Here is a 13,117-nt window from a genome sequence, read left to right as displayed (position 1 = left end):
GGATCATTTTTCTCTTAATTATTGGGTTATTGAATTATATGAATTCTTTATATATTCAGAACATAAACCTTCGTATCAATATTTATTTTAAAAATATTTTCTGCCAGTTGGTTGCTTTGCCTTTCATTTTATTAAAAAGGGATCTTATGAAGTGCAAAACTTCTTATTTATTTGGGGGAAGTAAAATTTATCATTTTTTTTCTTTTATAAAAGGTTTTTGCTTTTTTGAGATTTTAGCAAAGGAAACTTTGCATAAGTGAAGGTCAGAAAAAAGATTTTCTTGGATAGTTTCAACCGGATAGTTCAAAGTTTTCATTTTTATATTTGATTTTGTGATAAATATTTAGTAAACTTTGGAATATGGTGCAAGATAGAGATCGCAGTACACATTTTTTGTATGTGTATTTCCACAATCATTTGTTGAAAATGCTACCTTTTCTCCCTTAAATTACTTTTTTATTTGAAAATCTGTCAAAAATGAATTGATCATATAAAGTGGCTAGATATCTGGACACTCCATTAGTCTACATGACTGTTTTTGAGCCAGTATTACACTATCTTAATAATTTCAGTTCTTAGTAAGTTGTGAAACTAGGTGGTCTTGAGTCCTCCAGCTTTATTCTTTTTTTCCATCTTTTTTACTTTTCTACATACCTTATATTTCCATAAAAATATTTTACAATCAGTGGGTCCATTTCTACCAAAATTCCATTGGAATTTTCTATTGAGATTTCATTGAATATATATGTACATATATTTGGGAGGAATATTGAAATATTGAAATCTTACTATTGAGTCTTCCGATTCATGGACATTATATACTTCCCTATCTATCTATTTATTTATTTATTTTTTTAAAGATTTTATTTATTTATTTGAGAGAAAGAGAATGAGAGAGAGCACATGAGAGGGGGGAGGGTCAGAGGGAGAAGCAGACCCCCCGCCGAGCAGGGAGCCCGATGTGGGACTCGATCCAGGGACTCCAGGATCATGACCTGAGCCGAAGGCAGTCACTTAACCAACTGAGCCACCCAGGCGCCCACTTCTCTATCTATTTAGATCCTCTTCAGTTTCCTCAGAAATACTTTGTAGTGTACAATGTACAGGTCTTACATATATTTTATGACATTTTTCCCTAAACCTTTCAGATTTTTCAAGCTATTATAAATTTTTTCAATTCTATCAATTGTACTTTATATATTTTGAAGCTCCTTTTTGGGGGGGTATATTCTTCTCTGTTTAGGATTGTTATGTCTTCTTGATGAATTGACTCTTACATACAAAACCCTTTTTAATCTTGGTAGTATTCCTTGTGGTAAAGTCTACTTAGCCTGATATTTATGTAGACAATCAGGAGCTTGTGGATTTGTGTTTGCATGGCTTAATATATTTTATAAATTCATCATTAATCTATCTTTGTTTTATATATTTAAAGTGGATATTTTTAAACATGGGCATATATGTGAATCTTGCTTTTTTTTTATCCAACTTAACAATTTCTATCTATTAACTGATGTATTTAGAAGATGTATTTAGTGTAATTATCAATATATTTACTTTTAAATATACTATTTTGCTATTTATTTCCTATTTTGCTTTGCTCCTCTTTTTTCTTTTTGTCCTTTATTTAGAAATGTAATATTTATTATTCCATTTTATCTGTACTACTGATTTTTGGCTCATGATTCTATGTTTTGCTTTTTTAGTAATTGTTCTAGGATTACAAAATATATTTCATCACAACTTACCTTCATATAGTACTATGTATTACACAGTATAAGAATCTTATCACAATAATCTCCCATTTCTTCACTTTCCTCCTTTGTACTTCATTATCCAATCTTTTACTTTGATGTTTAGTATAAAACTCACAATACACTTTTAGTTTTTTGTTTTGTTAATATTATCATTTTTCTTTAAAGAGATTAAATATATGGGAAATACTTTTTGAAAAAGATTTTATTTATTTATTTATTTATTTATTTATTTAGATTTTATTTATTTATTTGACAGAGAGTGAGAGAGAGAGAGAGAGCGCGCACGCATAAGCAGGGGCAGTGGGAGAGGGAGAAGCAGATACCCCACTGAGAAGGGAGCCCAACTCAGGGCTCCGTGCCAGGACTCTGGGATCATGACCTTTGCCGAAGGCAGATGCTTAACCAACTGCGCCACCCAGGCGCCTCTTAAAGATTTTATTTTTAAGTTATCTCTACACCCAGTGTGGGGCTTGAACTTACAACCACAAGATCAGTCACATGTTCTATTGACTGAGCCAGCATTGTGTCCTGGAAAATACTTCTTCTATTTACTCTAATTTTCACCACTTCTGATGCCCTTCATTTCTTTTTGTGGATCCAAATTTCCATCTGGTGACATGTTTATTCTATCTGTAAGGCAGGTTTGCTTTCAGTAAATCCTGCAGGTTTTGTTTTCCCATCAATTGAAAAGTCTGATATTTTTCTTATATTTTACCCTTTATATTTATTATTTTTCACCCCATCTGGCTGCCTTCAATATTTTCTCTTAATCTTTGTTTCCCCACACTTTGGCTATAACATGTTATTATGCATTTTCTTTGTATTTATTCTGTTTATGGTTCTCTGAGCATCTTGGGTCTACTGTACTGGTTTTCATTAATTTAAGAAAACGCTTGCCACTCCCATTCAACTATTGCTCTGATCCTTTCTTATCCTTTATATGTTTTTTGTTTTTCTATTCAGACTTCAATTACATGTATGTTAAACATTTTGATATATAAGCTCTTAACTCTTAGAGCTCTGTTCTAAATTTTAAAAATTATCTTATGCTTTATTTTGGATAATTTCTGTTGAACTGTCTTAAAATACACTACTTCTTTTTCTCTGCTCAGTGTACTATTAAGCTTTTTGATTGATTTCTGTATCGCAGATACCACATTCTGCATTTCTGTTAGTTTCTTTCTTAGATTACCATCTTGCTACTAAAATTTCCCATCTACTTATGCATTCTGTGTATCTTTTCCACTATATCCTTTAACTGATTAATTGCAGTTACTTCAAAATCCCTACTTGAGATTTCCATCATTTCTAAGTTTGATTCTGTTGACTGGTTTTCCCCTTTAAAATGAGTAATTTTATTCTTGCCCCCCCCCTTCAGTGTATGTCATATATTTGATAGCATTTCAGTTACTGTGCATAAAAGATGAGTAAAGACTAAGCAAAATTTTATTCTTGCTTGGAAATGGACATGGCTCAAGGGTGCCTGGGGGGCTTAGTCAGTTAAGCATCTGACTCTTGATCTCAACTGAGGTCTTGATCTCAGGGTCATGAGTTCAAGGCCCACACTGGGCTCAATGCTGGGCATGGAGCCTAGTTAGAAAAAAAAGAAAAAAAAGAATGGAAGGAAGGAGAAGGAAGGGAGGAAGCAAGGAAGTAAAAGAAAAAGACGGAAAGAAAGAGAGAGACATGAGTCTTCTTTTCTTACTGTGTTAATGGAGAGAGGGGAATTAATCTAGTCATAAATTAGGTGGGCTTAGCTTTTATTGTTGCTAAAGTCACCTCCAGTGAACCATAGACTTCAAATTACTCTGGCTATCTTATTCACTCTGGAGTGACATAGGTTTTCTCAGTGTTGCTGCTTTAGTCAAGCTATTAACAGGACTTGTACACCTGAGACACGGAGGAGCTCTCTTTTCTTCCTCTATTCTTCCAGTGGTAGGTTGTTGTTGCTCTTACTTAATACAAGACCCTGGGTGGGCAGTACGGAATGAAGGGATGTGTCCTTGGTTCTCCTTTAGCCTTAGTCTTAGGGTCTGTGTTTTTGTGCCTCCAACATAGTCCACCCCCCCCTTTTTCTCCTACTTGATAGCAGTCAGCCAAATATTGCCTTGCAACACTGAGGTATCTTTAGGAAGAATGATTTTCCTGTTCTTATCCTGATTTGTTTCAGTGCACAGTCCTTGTTGAGAGTGCATGTCCTTACCCTGTCCTAGGAACAGATGGCTTTGGTTTCTTTATTTCTGCTAGAAGTGAACAACCATTCCCCTGAACCAGTGGGGATGGGTGGGAAGGGTTCTAGTTTCTCTTTTACATAGACAGTATTTGTTTCATATGAGATAAGGGTCTGGGTTCTGTATCACTCCCCTCGTGACAGCTTATTGCTCCACATATCTCTGTGTCTCTGCAAGCCCTTCTCCCCAATCTGGAGCCTTCCCTAGCCTCTCTTGTGAGCACCCAATGAAGCTTGTTTTTAGGGTATCCAGGTAGTTAAATTGCACATTCACCTGTACTTAGCCTTTAAGAATTCATTACAATTTCGTTTTCTTTTATTTTCAAAGTATGATTGTGCTAGATATATAACCCTAGATTGGTGTTTTCTATCTTTCATCACTTTAAATATTTTATGCCACTGTCTTCTTTCTTGCATGATTTCTGACAAAAAGCCTGCTGTAGTTTTTAATCCTTGTTCCTCTATAGGTATGGCGTTTTGTTGTTTTTTTGCTGTTGTTGTTGTTATTCTACTATACCTTTTTTGAAAATTTTGTATTTATCTTTGATTTTCTACACTTTCAATATAATGTGCCTAATAATTTTTGTTTGTTTTCTATATTTATTCTGCTTTATGTTCCCTGAGCTTCCTGATTTTATGGTTTGGTGTTATTATTATTATTATTACTATTATTATTTTTGTTCTCTGCCATTATTTCTTCAAATATTTCTTTCAGTTTCATTCTCTTATTCTTTTCTTTTTGATACTCTGATTATATGCATGTTACACCTTTTGAAATTTTTACAGTTCTTATATATCCTGAGTTTTTTTCCTTTTCATTTTTCCCCCCTTTGTATTTCATTATGGGAAGTTTTTACTGACATATGTAGAAGCTTACCAGTTCTTTCCTCAGCCATGTGCATTCTATTAATGGGCTTTGCAAAGATATTCATTTTTCTTACATTGTTTTTAATTTCTAGCATTTTTTTCTAGTATTTTCATCTCCTTATTTACATTACTCACCTATTTTTGCCTGTTGTCAAATTTTCAATTAGAGCACTTAACATTTTAATCATATTTATTTTAAGTTCATCATCCAAGGGATGCCTGGATAGCTCAGTCCATTAAGCGTCTGCTTTCAGCTCAGGTCATGAACCCAAGGTCCTGGGATCAAGTCCTGCCTTGGGCTCCCTGCTCTTCAGGGATCCTGCTTCTCCCTCTGGCTGCTGCTCCCCCTGCTTGTGCTCTCTCTCTCTCTCTGACAAATAAATAAATAAAATCTTTTAAAAAATAAATTCATCATCCAGGAATTCCAAATTTGTACCATATATGAATCTTGTTCTAATGTTTGCTTAGTCTCTTCAGATTGTATTCTATTTCTATATTCTATTTTTTCCATGCCTTTCAGAATGCTTTGTAATTTTTTGTTGAAACCTGAACATAATGTATCAGGTAATAATCCTGATTAGACTGAGATTTTATTTTAATCTGGCTTTGAATTGGGCTACATTTATGTTTGTCTGTAATGATAGATGTTAGATGTTAGAGGTTTCCAAATCCCCAGTATCTTTGCTTTACTCTCCCCTGTTTCCTCTGGATTATCCTAACAACTCCTTCTTAACCTGAGTGAGTCTTGCTGGCTCATTCAGCTGTAATTATTACTGTTATTATTCTGAAGCCCTGTTGATGTGTGGGAAAGGGGAAAGATTTCATAATCTTAAGATTAAATCTCTCTTTTCATGGACGATAACTTCCAGAGTGTTTCAAATTTTTTTTTTTTTTTTTTTTTTTTTCCCATCCCCTCTTCAGGTGACAGGATTGGTAGAAGGAGTTAGGTAATTGGAGTTGGATAATTACCCTTAAGCCTATGTAGGATAGGCTCTGGCAAAGCCTTTTGCTCTGGAGACTAGGTGTTTGTTTGGAGAACACACTGGCATATTTCACATGGTTATTTCTTCACTCCCCCGCCAAAAACATAGGGTGATATTCTTGTCCTTCACTAAAAAAAATAATGGGGTCCTGGATGTAAAACCCATAAAAGCAGAGGGGCTTCCCTGAGACTGCGTGCCCTCAGGATTTTCTCACTCTCAAGCTAGTCCGCTGTCATCAAATTACCATTTAAATGTTTCTGTCAGTTTATGGCTCCAGCAGCTTCTGCTCTAGTTAATCTGATCTCTGCTGGGATTCTCTGTATTGGCTTGTCTTTCCAGATTTTAGTGTGCCAACTTGCCTTGCAACCTGAATTCTCTGATGGGTCCAGGAAAAGTCACTGATTTTCAGTTTATTCAGTTTTTTTTTTTTTTTTTTTTTTTTGCAGTAAACACGGAGTGATGACCTACAGCTCTTCACAAATTGGAGCTAAATGGCAGATTTTCTTAATTGGCAGTATCTAAAACTTTCTGGTCTGTTCCCTCTATAATCATCATGAGGTAGTAGATAGTTATTATATTTTTTTAATTTATTAATTTGCTGAATTCTTTAAAACTATTTAGGCTAAAAGCCTAGGGGAATGCCTTGATTGGATGTATGTCACCGGAGATTTAAAATCAAGCTCAATATCATTCTCATTATTGCTAGCTTCAGGAGTTTCAGAAAAATCATTAATTTTAATAAACAGGGAGGAAAACAGCATTAGGGAACTTATCAACTGACATCATGAACACATTATTTAGTCACAGTGAGTAGTGGAAGAACCTTGATGTGTCCTTCCTGGAGATGGTAGAGGATATATCCTTTGTCCAGAGGTATGATTGGATGATTGTGGAGGAAATATTTGCTGTAGTTCATAGGGCCTCTCAAATTGCACCTTGCTGGTTTTCATTTTAATTTGTATGCACATAAATTCAGTTCTTCATCTTGAGCTACACACACACACACACACACACATGTGCATGCATGTGCGCACACACACATGCCTACACATTCATCCCCTGGGATATAACTGTTATAATAATGACACTTAAAATCATTCAAGAAAAGTGGATTTGTACATACACTATCAGAAAACCACTATTGCTGCTCTTCTCCCTCTTTTCATGCCTTGTCTACATATCTCATTTAGATGGGTTGCCCATTAGGAAAAGGTTAAAAATCATCTGTCACTTAGAAGATATTTAATAATTGGAAAAAAAGCAAAGTGAACTCTGCCAGCAATTGAGTAAAATTGTCCTCATTGTACAGTAGATTTTATATATATATATTTTTTATTTTTAAAGGCAAATATGCATATATTTGTTTCCATGAAATAAACAACTGGTATCTTTGCTGGAACCAGTGGTTCACACCCAGGGACAATGACCTCAACAAAGGGGATATTGGCAATGTCTAGGGACAGTTTTGGTTGTCATATTTGGAAGGTTGTTACTGGCAATTAATGCATAGAGGTTCAAGGTGCGGCTAAACCTCCCACAATGCATGAAACAGTCACCCAAAACAGAGTCTTCTGATCAAATATGTTAATAGGGCCGCATGTAGAATCTCTGACCTGGTTTAATGTACTATCTCTGCCAAGAGGCCTTTCCCACTCCTCTTTCCTGTCTCCGTTCTCCTTGAGAGAAATAACTCCCTATCGAGTCTCTTAGTGTATAGACACTGTGATGTAGATCAGCTTAGAACGTCATCTTTTCTTTCTTTTTTTTTAAAGATTTTTATTTATTTTATTTATTTATTTGACAGAAAGAGCACCAGCAGGGGGAACTGCAGAGGCAGAGGGAGAAACAGACTCCTTGCTGAATGGGGAGCCCTTTGTGGGGCTTGATCCCAGGCCCCTGGGATCATGACCTGAGCCTAAGGCAGAAGCTTAACTGACTGAGCCACGCAGGCGCCCCAGAACGTCATCTTTTCTAACATGATTTTTATTTCCAAGGATTTCTTTGAGGATAGAGAGCCAAATGAATACATTTGATAGAATTCATATATTCTGAGTCTTGGCTTATGGTAGAGGATATCTCTTTTGTTCAAAGGTATGAATGGGTAATTGTGGAGGAAGTATTTGTAGTAATTCATAGGGCCTCTCAAATTGCACCTTGCTGTTTTTCTTTTAATTTGTATGGACATAAATTCAGTTCTTCATTTGAGCTCTATAAGCCCTAATGAAAATATTCAATGACTTGTGTAGTGGTAAGCACTGAACATTTCAGTTTCCTTCAGATTTTGGTAGTTGTAATCTGTATCAATATGGACTGATGGGGTTGATTTATTTGAATGGTGACAAAAACATGACTACAATCCTTTCATTCTATTTATACATGTTACAGATGTCATTTGGTGCATAGAATTCTAGTTGAAGGAAAGCAAACTTTGTTTCCTAAACCTTTAAAACCTGCCTACGGTGACTGGTGAGAAATTCATTATCTCTTCTTGAGGATCCTTTTCCATCTATCATATAAAAAAATACAGTCTTTTTGTGTAAATGGAAATAAAAATGGGACCAGATCCTTAAGTAAATGGTCTGTCATATAGCATTTATTCCCAGAAGCTATCAAAATAGCACTTACTAGATAATCTACAAATGTTTTAGAATGGATGGATAAATAAATGCATGAGTGATTTATGGAAAATATATAGAAATAGCATAGAAATATTTTATTCTCTGCCAAATCATTCCTCCAATATTTTACCAATATTTTCTTGAGAATATGAATTATTTTTCTATGATATTAAAGGACTGTTCAGAAGGTGCTTCTAACAGGAACTTCCACAAGGAATATATACTTCCATAAGCAATACAGAAAGCTATTAATAATTTTTCAGTTTAGCCAAGAAAAAAAGAAGATACAAATCATCAATATCTAAAATGAAAGAGGACCCATAACTACTTATCCCCTGGATGTTAAAAGGGTAATAAAAGAATACTATGAGCTTCTATGTACACAGATTTGATAACTTATATGAAATGGACCAGTTTCTTGTAAGATGTAAACTGTCAGAACTCACAAAAGGAAAATTAAATAATCTTGCTAGCCTTTTATTCATAAAAAGCAAAATAAAAACCCAAACCAGAAAAACATATTGAATCAATTACTAATAACCTTTCAACAAAGAAAGCCCCCAAACCGTACAACCTAACTGGTGAATTCTACTCCATAGGCAAGGAAGAAATGATACTAATTCTCTACAGTCTTCCAGAAAATAGAAGCAGTAGAAATACTTCAAAACTTATTTTATGATCTCATCATTACCCAAACAACACAGCCATATTATTACATTACAGGAAAGGAAAACACAACAGTATCTGTTATAAATATAATCCTTAACAAAATATTAGCAAGTCAAATTAAAAAAAAAAAAAAAAAGAATTACACACCATGACCAAGTAGGACTTATGGCAGGTATGCAAGGTGCTGGTTCAACATTCAAAAATCAATTAATGTAATCTGTCACATCAGCAGAATAAAAAAGAAAAATCTTATCATCATATCAGTAGATGCAGAAAAATCATTTGACAAAATGTAATACCATTGGTAAAAGAAATAGAGGGGGACTTCCTGAACTTGATAATGACTATCTACACAAGTGAACAAGGGTCAATGGATGGGTAGCCTTTTATAGATGTGTGGGTGGGTGTCTTTTAAATACTTGAAGTAGGTACCACATGGTCTTAGGCTTTTTAAATTATTTATTGAATATAGCATCAGAAAGTGCCACTGAACTGTATTCAGTATTTAATTAATAAAACTTATCACCACTGTTATAGGCATCATCATAAAAGGATACATTTCTTTAGATCTAGGGTATCATACTTGGAAATGAGTGGCTTGTATAGAGTGGAGGACAGGCTTGTTGGAGGAAGGAAGTGGTTTGAGCTGCCGAGAGGCCAGAGTTGTGGAAGTATCATTAAACATATATATTTAAAATCAATAACTAAGACATGAGTTGTTTTGTTTGGAGTGACAGTTAACCAGTAAATAATAAAAGTGTGGAGAATTGGAGTAAATTATCACAGGAGTTGGTGGACACCAGCAGAGATGAAGGGCAGAGGGTGACAAGTTTGCTGATAACAGATTTCCAGCTGGTAGATTGGAGGGGGAGGGAGTAGTCTTCAAGCAGCCACGTGGCACAAGAAGACACTTTGCAGGATGAGAGGTGCTGGGGATGAAGAAGAAGGAAACAGCCATCACTTGAGAGCCTGGCAATTGGTATCCCTGGAAAAACTTCCTTTGAGAGCAAAAAGCAAAAACTAAGGAATTTTCTTAAAATAGATTAAAGATAGAGATGACTTTTTATCATAAAATTACATTCATAAGCAAGTAAACAAAAACATACAAGAGGTGAGGTAAGGATACAGCCCAAAGACACCAGAAGCCTTACAGGGATGGAATGTGGGATGCATGGTGATCTGGGGTTCGGGATGCTGTTTGGGTGACTGAACAAGGTAAAAATGGCAGAATGAGAGGGACCTGACAGATTTGGGGTGGAAAGTTGGTGTGGAGCTGAGAGTGCTGAGGGTAGGGAGGGGCACTTTCTCTATCTTGGTCTTGATCCCTGATGAATATAAATTGTGGCTGCCAACTACTCTTCTCAGCTAAGTCTTCCAAAAGGACTCTGCTTTATTCTCAGAGAGTAAGGTTCACATCGGTACTAAAGTGAAATATATCGTATGTGCCACATTCTTATAAATAATCTCATCAAAAATGGTGCCAGCTTCCTAGATAATGCTTTCAAAGAACAAAGGAGGTTCTGCCCTTTGCCCACACATGCATGATAATTACTCCAATTCTCCACACTTTTATTATTTACTGGTTAACTGTCACAGAGTATAGTATCACATGCCATCTAAACCAAAATGTGGAAATTGCAGTTAAGTAAAAAACAATTTTAAAATTGCTAATTTTTCAAGTACTTAAAACTAAATAGGAGAATATGTTTTGGTATTAGATTGTGCCCAATTGGGCGCCTGGGTGGCTCAGTTGGTTAAGTGACTGCCTTCGGCTCAGGTCATGATCCTGGAGTCCCTGGATCGAGTCCCGCATCGGGCTCCCTGCTCGGCAGGGAGTCTGCTTCTCCCTCTGACCCTCCTCCCTCTCATGCTCTCTGTCTCTCATTCTCTCTCTCTCAAATAAATAAATAAAATCTTTAAAAAAAAAAAAAAAAAAAAAAAAAAGATTGTGCCCAATTTTCCATTCTATGCAGAGCATGTGATATAATTATGTGGTTAGGTGCTTAGGTCTATAATAAAAAGATATCCACATTTTACATTTTAAAATCAAGTAACAATTAAGCTATGAATTTCATGCTACTATTACCTCTAGTATAATTGCCAGACAATTTTCAGGCCATAAATAACCCTACAATTACTTATGCTTTTTTATGGTCTATAGTCTACATTGCAACAATTACATTATTACAGAATAATTACATGAATTACTTTATTTGTAATTACCATAAAAAGACATTATTCCGGCACTTTATTCAAACCACAAAGACTAAATACAGTATGTGTGATGTTGAGAATTTGATCCACTGTTAGGAAATTACATGATATTAAACCTGCATGTTTTATCATATATTTGAAGAAACATATATGTGAGTCTCAGTGGGTCATTTGCAAACATTGTTCTTTTAGTGCTTTAAAATATACTTCATTAAGTAGAAAAAGAAAATTTCTTAATCCATTTCACCATAACTTTCCTTTGTGTGCCCCTTTGCAAGGCTCTATAAAACCATTAAATGGTATGAATATGATTTTAAGAACAGAATAATTACAGACTTTGTGTTACAATGAATAGGTCCAAACAGTACATTTAAGTGCTAAATATAATTGCATTTAAAGAATTATTCAATAAGCTAATTTTATTGGAACCTAAGGATGCTTGAATGAAGCTAAATATTATGATATGGGGATTAAATTCAGCTTAAATTAATTTTCATGATTTTTAGAAATCAGTTGCCTCACTTAAATTGGGAATATAATCAAATAATTAAGGCACAACCAGAAGTGCTGCCATTTTTGTCTTCCTTGAGCAGGTGTCATAATTCTTTTACCTGTAACACATCCTTAACAAGAAAATTGTTTGGACAAAATGTTCATTTACCAATCCAGCTTGGGTATCTCTATGAAATGTTGTGGTCAACGAGGAAATAAAATGTGATTCATGCCTGAGTTACTTATTTTTATTCAAGGAGAAGCCACAACTACATAAATTATTAAAAGACTACGAGACTCTGAAAGAATCCACATTTCCAGATGACTATGTCATTCATTCCTTCCTGGCATTTACAGTTACAACTCTGTGGCTCTTCAGAGCCCCGACTGCCAGCCTTCTTACACATTCTCTTGCTTCATAACCAGTTCCATTCCTTACCTTCATCCCCTTCTCATCTGCCCCTTTCTCTTCCTTCTCCTCCCGTACCATTAGAGTGAGATTTGCTTGGAATGTTTGCAACAACTTCATCTGAAATTTGATTTTCTCAGTAGCTCCTACCTGATGTTGGATTCTGCAAAAGCTACATACATATCTGAAGCCGGGAACCTGCAGATACATGGTTTTGTGAAAACAGAGAGGATTTTCTTAGATTCCCAGACAGTGACTCTGATGACCTTTGGGTATAGACTCTTATGCTTCTTTTTGTTTTGTTTTGTTTTGTTTTGTTTTTTTCCCATTCTGATTCTGTTTGGCTTTACTGATTAGGTCTACACTGAGTCCAGCAGCTAGTGCTAGCTGGGCTACATGTACAGTTAGCTGTGTGGAACCTGTTCCTAAAGCTCTGGTACTGATTCATTACTCTCAGATTCTGTTGCCGACTCTAATTGGTGGCTGTGGAAATTCTTCTTCTGTCTGAGGGAGGGTTTCTATGGCTACATCTGATGGTAGAATGGAGAATGCGGAATCGTACTGTTGGCAGAAAGCAGTGGATTATTCTTTATAGAGAAAGACTGCAGCAAGTCAGTTCCTTATTAGATTATGGAATTTCTTCTGAGATATGGGGGAATTTTTATTTTAAGACAGATTAAAAATGCACATGTATATTATAGTAGAGAGTACAAATTTTACAGTGATGTTTAATACAGAACATAAACTGTCAAAGACCTTTTTTTTTCTTGTTGCAGGCCACCCTAATGTATGTCTCTAGGTCTTAACAATAGCATTTATTGTTTTCAGTCTCTGTGGGAATATTTAGAAAGTGACAGAGATAACAAGAATCTCTTAGG

This window comes from Neomonachus schauinslandi, chromosome 10 (genome assembly GCF_002201575.2).
Source record: "Neomonachus schauinslandi chromosome 10, ASM220157v2, whole genome shotgun sequence".
Lineage (NCBI taxonomy): Eukaryota > Metazoa > Chordata > Mammalia > Carnivora > Phocidae > Neomonachus > Neomonachus schauinslandi.
Note: the sequence above shows the minus strand (reverse complement) of the source record.